Here is a 14,795-nt window from a genome sequence, read left to right on the forward strand (position 1 = left end):
ACTAAATCTAAAATACACATACAGTTCCATTACAAATAATATGTGTACTAAATCTAAAATACACATACAGTTCCATTACAAATAATATGTGTACTAAATCTAAAATACACATACAGTTCCATTACAAATAATATGTGTACTAAATCTAAAATACACATACAGTTCGATTACAAATAATATGTGTACTAAATCTAAAATACACATACAGTTCCATTACAAATAATATGTGTACTAAATCTAAAATACACATACAGTTCGATTACAAATAATATGTGTACTAAATCTAAAATACACATACAGTTCCATTACAAATAATATGTGTACTAAATCTAAAATACACATACAGTTCGATTACAAATAATATGTGTACTAAATCTAAAATACACATACAGTTCCATTACAAATAATATGTGTACTAAATCTAAAATACACATACAGTTCCATTACAAATAATATGTGTATGAAATCTAAAATACACATACAGTTCGATTACAAATAATGTGTGTACTAAATCTAAAATACACATACAGTTCCATTACAAATAATATGTGTACTAAATCTAAAATACACATACAGTTCCATTACAAATAATATGTGTACTAAATCTAAAATACACATACAGTTCGATTACAAATAATGCGTGTACTAAATCTAAAATACACATATACATGTATGGAGATCTTTCAATGATCGTTTAACATGTTTAAATGTTCGTTATGGCATGCTAAACTAAAGGCTCTAAAGAGCCTGTGTCGCTCACCTTGGTCTATGTGAATATTAAACAAAGGAATCAGATGGATTCATGACAAAATTAAGTTTTGGTGAGGCCACAATTAAAAATATTTTGGTTTGCCCAAACCCTACCCAAAGGTTGAGACAGTGGGTAGGTAGGTAGGCATTTTCTTTTCTTTTTTTCAAAAAAAGAAATTGAGGTATCAGGTGTTTATTAGTCTTCATGCCTATCTGATTAAAAAAAAACTTCTTCAAATCAGGACGATAAAAGAATTTGAGTAGGCAGCTTTTTTCTGGATACATTTTTAGGTAGGGTTTGGGCAAACAAACCTATTCTTTTTTATGGCCTGATGGTGATGTGTTTGTACATCTTACTTTACTGAACATTCTTGCTGTTTACAATTATCTCAATCTATAATGAACTTGGCCCAGTAGTTTCAGTGGAAAATGTTAGTGAAAATTTACAAAGGAGTAGGTTCAGTAAGACCCCTTTTTGGCCTCAAAATATAGCAGTTTTAGAAAATTGTGAAAATGTAATCGTTTAGATATTTATTGCAAAGTAGAATGCTTCTGCTACATAAATATGGGCTGTTTTTGACAAAACAATGCACATATATATCGGGTACTAGCATCATTAAGTCATGCTAAATTACTGAAATCTTCACAATTGTAGCATTTTAGTTAAATTTTAAACGGTTTCCGTCTGAAATGAAAGTGGCCGCATTCGTGTTCATACATAATCTTGAAATGTAAGTTGTATTTGATGATAATACATAATATATATAAAGGTTGAGGATGAACATTTTCATTTTTGCCAAAAATCATCTGAAAAGTGATGATTTTTGGCATATTTGATAGATTTTTCATATTCAAGCTTGAATCGGGGCGTTTTAAATGACTTATTCAGTTAAAATCTTCCCCATTAACTAATTGAATCAATTGAAATAGACACTTAAGTGTTAAGAAAGTGTCTAAAATCTTTCGTTAGATGAACTTGAAAATTGAGGCTGAAATCGGCCCTTACCGGACCTACTCCTTTTATAAAAATTGTTAAATGACTATAAAGGACAAAACCTCCTTAGGGGTCAATTGACCATTTTGGTCATGTTAACTTATTTTTAGGTCTTACTTTGCTGTACATTATTGCTGTTTACAGTTTATCTCTATCTATAATAAAATTTCCTTAAAATTACCAATTCAGGGACAGCAACCAAACAACCAATTTATTATTAGCCTTGGCGGCCATCTTGGTTGGTTGGCCGGGTCACGCCACACATTTTTTGAACTAGATACCCCAATAATGATTGTGGCCAAGTTTGGTTAAATTTGGCCCAGTAGTTTCAGAGGAGAAGATTTTTGTAAAAGTTAACGACGACGGACGCCATGTGATGAGAAAAGCTCACTTGGCCCTTCGGCCAGGTGAGCTAAAAATGAAGTTTTTATTCAAGTTTGTGCTAGTATAACAGATCATTTTGCGAGCACATGTGTGCAAGTATCCATTAAAATGTCATTTGTTTTGCTTTAATGTTCACATTAAACGCAAAATGGCTTGAATTGTTAAATGCTCGGGTTACCAATCAATAGACGTTAGTAATTAACATTTTTGAACATGTACATTGTAACTAACTGACTTCTGTTTTGTCAAAAGATATGGAATGTTTGATTAGCAATTTAAATATTATAAAAAAAGATATCTTAATTAATTATACACACTCTTTTGATCAAACAATCAACACAAAAGACTCATGATTATACATAAAAATGTAAGCTCACCTTAAGGTTAAAATGAGCATGATGCGTGTACATAAATTTTTTATGTAAACTCCATAATTAGCAGTTTCATCTATGAAATGTTTAACCCTTTCGCTGCCACAGCAAAATTTCAAAATTCTATGTTCAGTGCCAAGGCTTGTTTTGGAAGTCGTTGCGAAGGTAAAAGTGCTTTGTGAAGTCAACAATAGTAGAAAGTTCTATTGAGAAATGAATGATGGTTTCCATTTCTACAGCATGTAATATGGCAATTCCGATATTTCCGGAATAATGCAATATTGTACTTGTCAAAATTAATATCTATATATATAATGTTTATTCAATAACAAATTATATACCCACAGAAACATAAATCAAAATAACACCATATATTATAAACATACAATCATTAAGCAAAGAAAACTTTGTTCAGGGGTCCACCCTGTGCAAAATGTTATTTTCACCAGAAAAACTTAAGGCTATTAAACGCCGAGGTCTAAGAAAATAGACAAGAGTTTCTTGATATTTCATAATATATTTACAAAAACTAACAACTCAGAATACATAAATGTATTTACAACAAAAAGCCCAGCTTCCTTCCCTAAAGAGATGCAATTTTGTGTGTCTCTATAAATGTGTAGCATATCAAGTGCTGAGAGTCTGAGTGTCATCTTGGTTCTCAAGTAGGTTTTAGTTCTGTTTATTGTTCTAAAAGATCAAAGTCTCAAATAGGTGGTGCATACATGTACATGTCAACATGTAAAAGATGATTTTCTATAAGTATTTCATTAAAATTCATTCAGCATTTATGAAGCAATCATTTAATTTTCAAGATGGGGTATTTGGATCAAATTATGGATCCTGATTATTTTTTAGGCAAAATTTTGACCGTGGCATTGTCTTTCAGCACGCTGGTGCGCGCAATTTTTTTTCTGAATTAAAATAATCTTTAATTGTGTGCCCCTTTTGTGTTACGGCTGTTTTATTTAAACCAATTGCTCATCCTTGATATTTTCACAAAGAAACCCTGTCCTGCATTTGACCTCAAACAGACCTCCCCCCCCCCCCCCCCCCCATTTTGCCCCCCAGAATAAAAGTTGACAAAAATTGTTACTTACTGAGGAGATGTGGATACAAAAATAAAATGAAATGGGAAAATCACGGTAGGGTGAAGAACCACCTCTTAAAATATGATTTCCAAATTATTGTTTTGGCCGGTGGAGTTCTAGTCCAATTACCAAAATGCACCATTTTTTGGAGAAAAAATATTTTGATGGCCTAGCTGGTGACCGAAAAATAATAAGATTTTGCATTGTAGCGTGAACAAATTTTGATGCTGTCACCTGCTTGATGTTTTTCTTTTTCACATGATAGGGAAAAAAATGTTGCTTTCCTTCTCATACATGTAAGAAAAAAAAATATCGGCAGAAGGTTCGGAAAAAAATATGAACACAATGAAAATCCTAGCCCCCAGAGTAGTAGATCTACACTGTAGCTGATGAGCTAGTCAGCGCATATGTCGATAAAAGAAAAACTATATGATAGTATGGAAAATAAAATGCTTCGCTGAGCGCAGCCGGATACCACCGCAGTGGTCAAACCCTGAACAGTTGGGGAAAATTTGGTCACAATATTCAAGCTTGATACTTTCTGAATTTGGATTGTAATCAAATTTATGACATAATATAGGTTTTTGACAAAAAATAAATGTGGTCAAAGATCTTACAAATCTATTGCGCAATTGAGGATTTCTTCTTGAAACTTTCCAAAAATCGGAATTTGAAAAATTTTGAAAAAAATTATGAATCCCTTAAAAAATTGTAACCCCCACCCCAACTTATTGAAACCCCCCTTGGAGTAATAATTCCAACATTTCCTTTGTTGTATGAACCCTTGTAGTACAATTTCAGAGAGATCCATACACTTAACCACAAGTTATTGTCTGGAAACTAGAAACATGCTTCTTTTTGGCCCCTAATTCCTACATGTTTTGGGTAATTAACCCAGCCACCCCTTTGTTACATGGAACATTGTGGTACAATTTCAGAAAGATCCATACAATTACACACAAAAAAATGCTTGTTTTTGGCCCCTTAATTCCTTAAATGTTGGCACCATAAACCCTAAAAAAAATGTCATAATGATCTATTTACTTAAACTAAAATTATTGTCCGGAAACCAATTTATCTTCAGACAACGCAGACGACGACATCATACCATTATTCGATCCCAAATTTTTTTTTGTGGTCGTATAAAAATTATATTCAATCTTCTACAAAGAATGGTAACAAATTAAATGCTTATATGTACTTTATAAACAAAATAGTGATGCACCATGTCTCTCTAGGTTTATATCATTTCTGCAAAGTATAATTGAGGATCTCGCAAAAGAGCATCTTTTATCAACGATCAAGTCAGCAAAGACTCCCTAATCGTGAACTAAATAATGCGCACATACAACTCTGTTAGGTCCCCGACGGAAAAGAAAAAGATTGTAGCGGTTGTTCAGACCGAAACGGGTGGAATGGGAGAAAGAAAGAACTGTTTGTGTTAGACGTGGAAATGGACTTCATAAAAAATGCAAATATAATCATTTATCTTACCTCCTAAACATTTCTAGGGATGTGATTGGTTAAAAGTGCTTCTTGCAAAGACAACAGACGTGGAGACCGTGTATATTTGATTTTAGGTGAGTAGGGAGACGGGGCTCATCTCATACACGGTTAATAGTGGTGTTACATCTTAGTTGCTTCAGAATTGTTAGCAGGTCCTGCTTCTTGCAAAGACAACAGACGTGTCAATAGGAAATTGAATGGAAATTTAAATGGGTAATAAAAAACATCCAGCGGAACCACTCACAAGTCTTCTTTGTACAGTGAGAAACAGTGAGGTAATTTTCGAGACAAACAAATATAATCTGAACGAAAAATTAGTCATACGTTATTTTTGAAATGCAACGGCAAGTGCGCTCTTAGGCAGCCGGAAATCGACATTACAATTCTGTTTTGTTGACGGCAATGGTAACGTCGCTAAAATAACATCGGCCTAGAATCAGCCCTCTGGCACTAAACATAGTATGTTTGGATCTGCCCAAAATTGGTCCTCTGGCATACAATGGGTTAAGAACAGCTGTAAACCTTGGAATGGGCAGGGAATTTTACGTAAGTCCAATTTTTGTGTGTAGGTTCCACTAACAAACATGACAATTCAAAATTTAAACAGACGCAAAAAAAATAAAAAATTTTGGTGAAATAAACAGTGAGAAACAGTGAGGTAATTTTCGAGACAAACAAATATAATCTGAACGAAAAATTCGTGATATTAACCATACTGGTACACCAACTACAGGAGATCAAAGATAACATAATTTATCTTTCATTAAATTTTGTTTGAACCTTCAAGTTCAAAAATAAATCAACCATGGTGGCATGGTCACTCCAAATATTATCCATGCATTCATTTATAGAGTCATTTAGAAATCCTAACACTTAATTTATTTTCCTGACGCTGAATAAGCTTTCTTGTCGTAGGTATGGCAAACCAATGGGAGATAACTCCAAACTACCCTAAATAATTCCCAGATGTGTGTAAAAATAAAATCTTAGTGTGACCTCCGATTACCATGATTACGGCCTTCTATTAACTTGTTAAGTCTCAGAAGGTTCTGATTGCTTTTGATAGATATTATATGAATATTCATGCTTCTGTATATTATAATTTTCGGGAATACGGTGAAATATTTGAAGTACAAACAAGGGTTTGCAAGTTACATTCGTTTCATAAAAATACAAGGGAACGTTATACAGCCATAAAATGTACTTTTTTATTAAGTTTAATATATTAATTAAATAATTAGGTCCAATAAATAAATCTAGATAGCTGTGTTCAAATCAAAATTATTTTTTATAAATAACCCTCCTTTTTGTGTATACAGAGTTATTTCCCTTGCATGGACAACTTTTGGTTTAGTTTTGATTGAAAATCAAAGATTTAAAGATAGTTCAACCACTTGTCATTGTACACGAGATTGTAAGGATACTGAATAATGTGGTTTTAACAACAATCAATATATGTATTTTCAACATGTTCAACTAAAAACCTACATAGGAATCCATGCAGTAGCGGCAGTTAACTTCGAATGCTATTCACATTCAATGCATTTTGAATTTCAGTCCTGAGGCCTAAATTAAAATATTGTTTGTTTGCCCTTTTCCGACCCTATGTTTTGAAACGGGGTAGGTAGGTAGGTAAAATATTTTATTTTTTTCCCAAAAAAAATAACTTGGCTCGGTATATTATTTGTCATGGGTAGGCAGGTAGGTAAAATATTTTATTTTATAGATACAAAATCTGCATAATGTCATTTTTTTGTCCGTTTTGCAAATAAGTTTTCCGCTGGGACTATTAGTTTTGAAAAAAAATATATTAGAGATAACTTTGTACTGGTAAGATAATGTCCGGGCAGACATATATTACTAGTAGAAAAAGTCCCTAGAGTGTTACAAATTTCGTGTGTGCCTTTTTTCCCAATAAAAATGCTATAAGACTTAAAACTCAATTGTCACGTATTTTGCATCACATTTATAAATGATCTGTATGGAAAACTTGGCGATTTTACTGCCAGATTTTCTCCACTTTACAGGGTTTTGTCACTTTTGGTTCATGTCAGATATAAATAATTTAGCGGCATCGTTAACATAATCATTCTGATAATCATATGCGGATCACAAAAGGCCATCCCTACATAGAATACAACGTCCGTTTACAAATTAGTTTGTACACACGTTAATACTTTTGTATCAAACAAACTTTTTTGTAAATGAACCCAAGGTACAGAGTAACGTACTTCATATCATGATTTCAGAAAGCGTTCAACATCGATTTCAAACAAATGCTTTGAAACTTCAAATGGAAGTGTTCATGTCAAACGCTCAGGTGATACCAAACGGACTGGACCTTATACGTAAAGATAAAACCCGAGGATTCCGGTAAAAAAAGTTTTGAGCGGGAAATACAAATATAAGATTTTTGGTAGGAACGAAAATATAAAATAAAATAAAATCTTGCTGGTAAATGCAAATAAAAGATTTTCAGGCGGAACGAATTGATAGGGTCGGTCGGTAAAGGGCAAACAAACAATATTTTAATTTAAGCCTGAATGAGATTGGTTTACAGATTTCACTGTATAAATATTATAACTGATATACAGATATGAATTTATTTTACTTTTATACATACAAGTATTTACAGTGATCTGACATAATTATTTTGTTAAATTTCTCGAATAAAAATAATGTTATATTATTTTCATTGTTTTTCAGTGCAACAGGTATTTCAGTCCTGTAGAATAATTGTTAGTTCTAAGGTTGTTGTTTATTTTTATTTATAAGCATTCACTATATATGCTATATAAGAATAAGAATATTTCATTAAATAGAATTTTAATGAAAAAGGAACATTCTAAAACTATCATGACTATACAAAGACAGATGACATATTTCAAAACTTTTCTTGTCTCTCATGGTACAACTGATTTTTATAGTTAGTTCTTATGTTGTACTGTCACAGGTGAGGTCAGGGGGAGGATTGGGCGCCCACTAACATGTTAAATCCCACCACATTCTGTACATGTATGTACAATGTACGTGCATGTCCAAAGTCAGGAGCCTGTAATTCAGTGGTTTTCGTTTGTTGATGTGTTAAATATTTGTTTTTCATTCATTTTTTTTTTACATAAATTAGGCCGTTAGTTTTCTGGTTTGAATTGTTTTACATTTGTCATTTCGGGTTGTTGAAGGCCGTATGGTGACCTATAGTTGTTAATTTCTGTGTCATTTGGTCTCTTGTGGAGAGTTGTCTCATTGGCAATCATACCACATCTTCTTTTTTATACACACACACAAACATATACATTTGTATATAAAGAGTAATATTCATATTTATATTTTGTTTCTTGACATTCAAATGTTTATAAAGTTTTACTTTTCATTTTCAATATACCAACTGATGCTCGGAAAAAAGGAATGTATAAAGGTATCGTCATGTTATATGACTTTGGACGATAGAATTTCATGAGAGTGGTTGACATTTTCATGCTTTATGCTTCTATTTTGACCAAAAAACTAATATGGAGGATTGAAATTGACTAACAAGATGTAAAAGAAGCAAAATAAACAAAGATATAACCCAAATGATTAAAAAAAAATATATTTTATTATTTTTTAAAGAGAGGAAACAGTTTTTCCAGAATAGTAAAAAAATACCATTTTGAAAATTTGCTATTTCTTCGTTGTTATTATGTGTATTGATAAAAGTGAAACTGTTTTGAAAATGTCTTCACAATGCCTTTAAAATGAGGTCAAGTTTTCTTAGATCAGTTGATTTAAAAACAAGAGGCTCTCAAGAGCCTGAATCGCTCACCTTAATTTTTTTGGTTAAATCTCTTATCAATGATTATTTTGGCTTTTCAATTTATTTAAATGTTCTTTGAATCGTCCTATTTTCTTCAAAAGCAAAAAAAAAAATCATTTTCTCCTATGTTCTATTTTAGCCATAGGAGCTATGTTTCTGACATACAAGGAAATGAAATATAAAATTTATACTAGATACTCTGAAACTCATTTAGCCTAAGTTTGGCTGAAATTGATACAACAGTTTCAAAGGAGAAGATTTTTTAAAGTAAGTCAACATGAACAAATTGTGAAAAAAGTCTTTAAAGGGCAATAACTCCTTAAGGGGTCAATTGACAATTTAGGTCAAATTGACTTATTTGTTGATCTTACTTTGCTTAACATTTTTGCTATTAACAGTTTATCTGTATCTACAATAATATTCAAGATAATAACCAAAAACTGCAAAATTTCTTTAAAATCATCAATTCAGGGGCATTATACCTGAAAAACCAGTTACCCAATTCAGCTGAAAATTTCAGGACAGGTAGACCATGACCTAATAAATACTTGAACTTCTTGTCTTATTTGCTCTAAACATGCTAAATGCTGGAGTTTTTGAGATATAAGCCAAAAACTGCATTTTACCCTGTGTTCTATTTTTAGCCATGAAGGCCATGTTTTTTGACGAAATAAAAAATAAAGCACAAACTTTATTTTATACACCCTACTGATCATTCAGTTGAAGTTTGGTTGAATTTGGTTTAGTAGTTTTAGAGGAGAAGATTTTTTAAAGTTAGCAAATATGATGAACAAATTGTGAAAAATTGTCATTAAAGGACAATAACCCCTTAAGGGGTCAATTGACAATTTTGGTCATATTAACTTATTTGTAGATCTTACTTTGATGATCATTTAAGCTGTTTACAGTTTATCTTTATCTATAATAATATTCAAGATAATGACCAAAAACTGCAAAATTTCCTTAAAATTACCAATTAAGTGGCAGCAACCCAACCCAACAATGGTTTGTTTGATTCATCTGAAAATTTCAGGGCTGATACATTTAGATCTTGACCTAATGAACATTTTTACCCCTGTCAGATTTGCTCTAAATGCTTTTGTTTTTGAGATATAAGCCAAAAACTGCATTTGACCCCTATGTTCTATTTTAAGTAACGGCGGCCATGTTTTTTGACGGATCAAAAATCGAAGCACACACTTTGTGCAGGATAATCTAAGGAACAATCATATTAAGTTTCATCTAAATCCATTCAGTAGTTTCAGAGGAGAAGATTTTTTAAAGTTAGCAAATATGATGAACAAATTGTGAAAAATTGTCATTAAAGGACAATAACCCCTTAAGGAGTCAATTGACAATTTTGGTCATATAAACTTATTTGTAGATCTTACTTTGCTGATCATTTTTGTTGTTTACAGTTTATCTTTATCTATAATAATATTCAAGATAATGACCAAAAACTGCAAAATTTCCTTAAAATTACCAATTAAGTGGCAGCAACCCAACAATGGTTTGTTTGATTCATCTGAAAATTTCAGGGCTGATAGATCTTGACCTAATGAACATATTTACCCCATGTCAGATTTGCTCTAAATGCTTTCGTTTTTGAGATATAAGCCAAAAACTGCTTTGACCCCTATGTTCTATTTTAAGTAACGGCGGCCATGTTTTTTGACGGATCAAAAATCGAAGCACACACTTTGTGCAGGATAATCTAAGGAACAATCATGCTAAGTTTCATTCAAATCCATTCAGTAGTTTCAGAGGAGAAGATGTTTAAAAAATTGTTAACGACGACAGAGGACGACGACGGACGCCAAGTGATGAGAAAAGCTCACATGGACTTTTAGGCCAGGTGAGCTAAAAATCACTTTCTGTACCTTCTTGTCGCTAATTAGTGAGACCCCCACAGGCCTCAGACATGACAAAACTTTAGCAGGTCAGGAATAACCACCAATTGGTGGATTATACCTCAATTGACGTATAATCCACCAATTGGGGTATATTGGTATAGACCAGGGCTTTCCATTGAAATTGAAGTAGAAGGCTCAATTAAAATTATAGGCGGCTGTTACATGCGTTCGGCGAAGCCGGACGCCCACCAAGCTGTAAGCTTGGTGCCTTACGGCAGGGGGTCTGGGGGCCGCTCAAGGCCCCCAGAAGCTCTGGAATAAATAGAGCAAAATCCTGCATTCTCGCAATCTCCTGGCACCTAATTTCATCTTTCAAATGACTATTTTTTATGTATGAAATTAAAGAAAAAAAAAATCTCAAAGAAATTTCATTTTTTTTTAATGTTATAGTTTTGTTTATTTTTATTACCTAATGCTTAAAATTCAGTTACTTTTAAAGGAGTTTTATTTATAAAATAATCCGGTTTGTTAGAAAACTTGATCGATTTATTTTGCATAACTAATTCTATACGTGCTTTTGTAAACAAATGACCCCCCTTTTCTCTCTAAAGACTGTTACGCGTATTTAAATCATACAATTATTTCTCAAGCATTGATATATCCTCTGATTTTCTCTTTTTTGTAAACTGTTCAATAAGTCGGATACATAAATCATTTGGAAATGTTATTCATTTGAGGTCGAGTCGACAATATTCTACTTTCGTTTTTCACCTTGATTCTCTGAACACCACGTGGGCTTTGAAAAATGAACTTCAATAGATACTGTGTCCCAGATTCTGAACAATATGATCTACTACACTTTCTTTAATTTGACTGATATTATTCCATAACATAAGATTGTCATCCTATCTGATTGTCTTCACGTTTTAAACGCCCAAAAAAAGCCAACGAGTTAATGACCATCGGAACGTCTCTATTGTTATCGTTCAATGACCACCGGAACGTCTCTCTTGTTATCTTTGAAAAGAAACGATGCATTCTGACTTTAAATAGACAACCAATCAGTGACTGAATTCATGTGAACTATATTTAGCCCAAGGTAAACACTGACTTGTCATCCCTTGTTTATCGTGACCGCGACTTTGCGACAATACGTCTCTTGGCTGCCTGTAAACATTTGAAAAAGTTATTTTTTTCTTTTTGAATTTATATTTTTGTAAGTGAAGTAGCCGGCACTTGAGGCCACCGCAAACGGCGGATTTCCGCCGGCTACCGGCTTCAATGGAAAGCCCTGATAGACCAATTGATGTATAATGCAAGTTTTTTGTAATTAAATGCTAGTGTGAGATAAGAGCATGATTTTGCAACTTGCAACCTATTTCATGACCCTTATTGAGTCCTCTCCGACTCCTCTGAAAGTTTCAGTTTTGTCAAAGCCTGCTGCATCTCTTGAGAATGCATGTGTACAACAATTCTTTTGTTGAAACATTTGTGCTATTGACCATGATTGACTTTTGATAATGAAAGTTAAGTATTAACAAAGAGCTCCATTCACCTCTGGAGTTGTACTGTGATCATATGACTGCAGACAGGTAAATTTGCCAATCAAAAATTGACAAGATAACAATAGAAGAAACTTCAAATATAATTATTGATTAAATGCAATATGTTATGTTACAATACTAAACTAGGAATGTTTGTCAAGTTTTCATACTATAATTTGGTTTTAAGAAAAATGCTCCATTTTGGTGGAATAATTTGTTTTGAAAAAACAAAGAATTATACACCAATTGGTCTATACCATTATATGTCAATTGGTGGATATTTTTTATACGTCAATTGAGGTATAATCCACCAATTGGTGGTTATTCCTGACCTGTTCAGAACGACAGAAGAACAAAATTATGTTTTATCTGCAAATTATAACCTTTTAGATTACTCCGATCCTCTTATAACTCACGTATTGTTCACATCTATGATTGCATACACTATTTATCTTTACAATAAATGTACTCGGGTATTATTATTCGTAAACTGGGGGAAATATGTTTGTTGACATCTTTAGCATCTTCCGTTTAAAAAACCCACGCCTCATGAAACGAGTAATCTGATTGGCTTATTTCAAAACTAAAACAAAATCAATTTCGACACTACCTAGAATATTCGGAATTATTTTTTTGAGGCATTTACATTGCTTACTGCAAGTTGGCTAATTGTGAAAGTAAAAATACCCTGATAGTGCTGTTTTATAAATGAACGATTTAAGCCTGTATATTTCAAAACTTGTACCGAGTTTTACCCAGAATGTTTTATGATAAAGCCGACTTTACCATGAAAATTGAATTAATCAATATGTGTACTGAATATATTACATGAAGCTCCATGAATATACTTTATTTTCATAGAGTTACATATAACAATTTTACGACAGGGATAAAAATAGAGGCGTATTTCATTCTCTGTATTCAATTCAATTCAATGTTTGATCGTGTTTTATTAAAGTCTCATCTCTCTACAAGTACAATCAATCTTTATACATTGTAAAATAACACTAGATAAAACGAGAGCCATTCTATACAGAATTATAAGAGACTATTAAAACAATATGAAATAAATACTATTTAAAATATATAAAATCTCTACGTATTTTTTAAAATCAAATGACAGGTTTTGACACACACATACGTATCATATTTACATCTGAGAATAAAAACACTAACTTTTGATTATCATCTAAAGTATTAAAATTATCATTAAAAGTTTCAGCAACATAATATAAATGGTTTCTAAAATCGTCATAAAGGGGACATCTTAATAAAACATGCGCTTCATCTTCAATAAAAACGTCACATATATGGCACACTCTACTTTCTAAAACAATATTTTCATATCTCCCTGTTTCAATTCTTAGGGGAGCAAAACCACATCTAAATTTGGCGAAAGCACTTCTGTGACTGAAGGGTAAAGCTATTTGGAGTATTCTCCTGGTTCAAATTTTTCCTGAAAAAGTCTTTAAGTTCGTAGCTTATTGCCACCTCTGTCCGATACAGATTTATCAGAATGTAAAAACAGCTTGCCAATTATCAACATGTTTTTCGTGTAATTTTGACATAAAACAATTTATAACATAGTTAGTGTCCATATTACAGTTAACAAAGAATAAGACAAACGATCAAGGCACGAGTTAAGACATCACCCCTACCATTCCAGTGTTGATACATTATCCAAAAAAATCTTGGTAAATTAGAAAAAGTGTATTAGCCTTTTATAATTTTTCAAACACTTTCAGCTCTTTTCAGCTAAGAGACGGCTAGCTTTTTAGAAAAGCTATTACTTGTTGGTGATGAAGGTACTGTTAATCAGCCGAATGAATCTAAGAACACATTTTAACTACTTCTACTCGACAAAAGGTAAGTCGTTCTTTTTTATTCAATTGAGGTTTTACTAATTTATATAACATGTATAAAGCTGAGTGTTGTTTGTAAATCAGTCATTTGTGTATTATTGATTTGTGTTTTACAAAGCTATACATAGATCCAATATACACATGAAGAAATACATAGATCCAATATACACATGAAGAAATTTACATATTTTATATAATTTACACATGCAGAAGGTTTAAATGTCTGGTTGGGTTCTTGTCAGTTTTTTTCGACTGAATATTGATCTTTCTTAGTTTTCGAGTGTGACAACATTTTTTCGCGAAAAATTTATTTAAAATTTGAACTATAACAAGTTTCTTTAATCATGTTAATCTTGAAATGGAAAACGTTAAATTGGAAAATAGAATATTTATAATTTGAGAAATAAGGCAAATTATGTAAAATGCTTTCATTCCAAAATATAGAATAAATCCCATGCATTTCAGCACATTTTGAATGCCAAATTGAAATTGAATTAAGTCACAAAATATATATTTCACAGCAGTTACAAACACATTACTTTCATTAACACTATGGATTAATGTACTTTTTGATTTAAAATAACCTGATGTAATGTTTTCATTTACTATGTGTCTAGGATATAATTAGCTCTCTTTTTTAATAT

The 14,795-nt window shown here is 32.1% G+C and overlaps 2 protein-coding genes across 8 annotated transcripts in view; one reads left to right on the forward strand and one right to left on the reverse strand.

Annotated features, from left to right (window-relative positions):
- LOC143083780 (uncharacterized) overlaps positions 1-12,833 on the reverse strand; it is a 51,805-nt gene extending 38,972 nt beyond the window's left edge. For 3 of the 5 annotated variants that reach the window (XM_076260103.1, XM_076260102.1, XM_076260099.1), the window contains exon 1: positions 12,673-12,833. The gene's annotated coding sequence lies outside the window, so the exon portion shown is untranslated. The remainder of the gene's footprint in view (positions 1-12,672) is intronic. The other 2 variants (XM_076260100.1, XM_076260101.1) reach the window with 2 other exon arrangements.
- LOC143083781 (BTB/POZ domain-containing protein 3-like) overlaps positions 1-14,795 on the forward strand; it is a 49,861-nt gene that overhangs the window by 30,281 nt on the left and 4,785 nt on the right. For 2 of the 3 annotated variants that reach the window (XM_076260107.1, XM_076260104.1), the window contains exon 2: positions 14,035-14,155. The gene's annotated coding sequence lies outside the window, so the exon portion shown is untranslated. Of the gene's footprint in view, positions 1-12,892; positions 12,967-14,034; positions 14,156-14,795 lie in introns of those variants that run through there. The other variant, XM_076260106.1, reaches the window with a different exon arrangement.

The sequence above is a fragment of the Mytilus galloprovincialis genome, chromosome 7 (assembly GCF_965363235.1).
Source record: "Mytilus galloprovincialis chromosome 7, xbMytGall1.hap1.1, whole genome shotgun sequence".
NCBI lineage: Eukaryota > Metazoa > Mollusca > Bivalvia > Mytilida > Mytilidae > Mytilus > Mytilus galloprovincialis.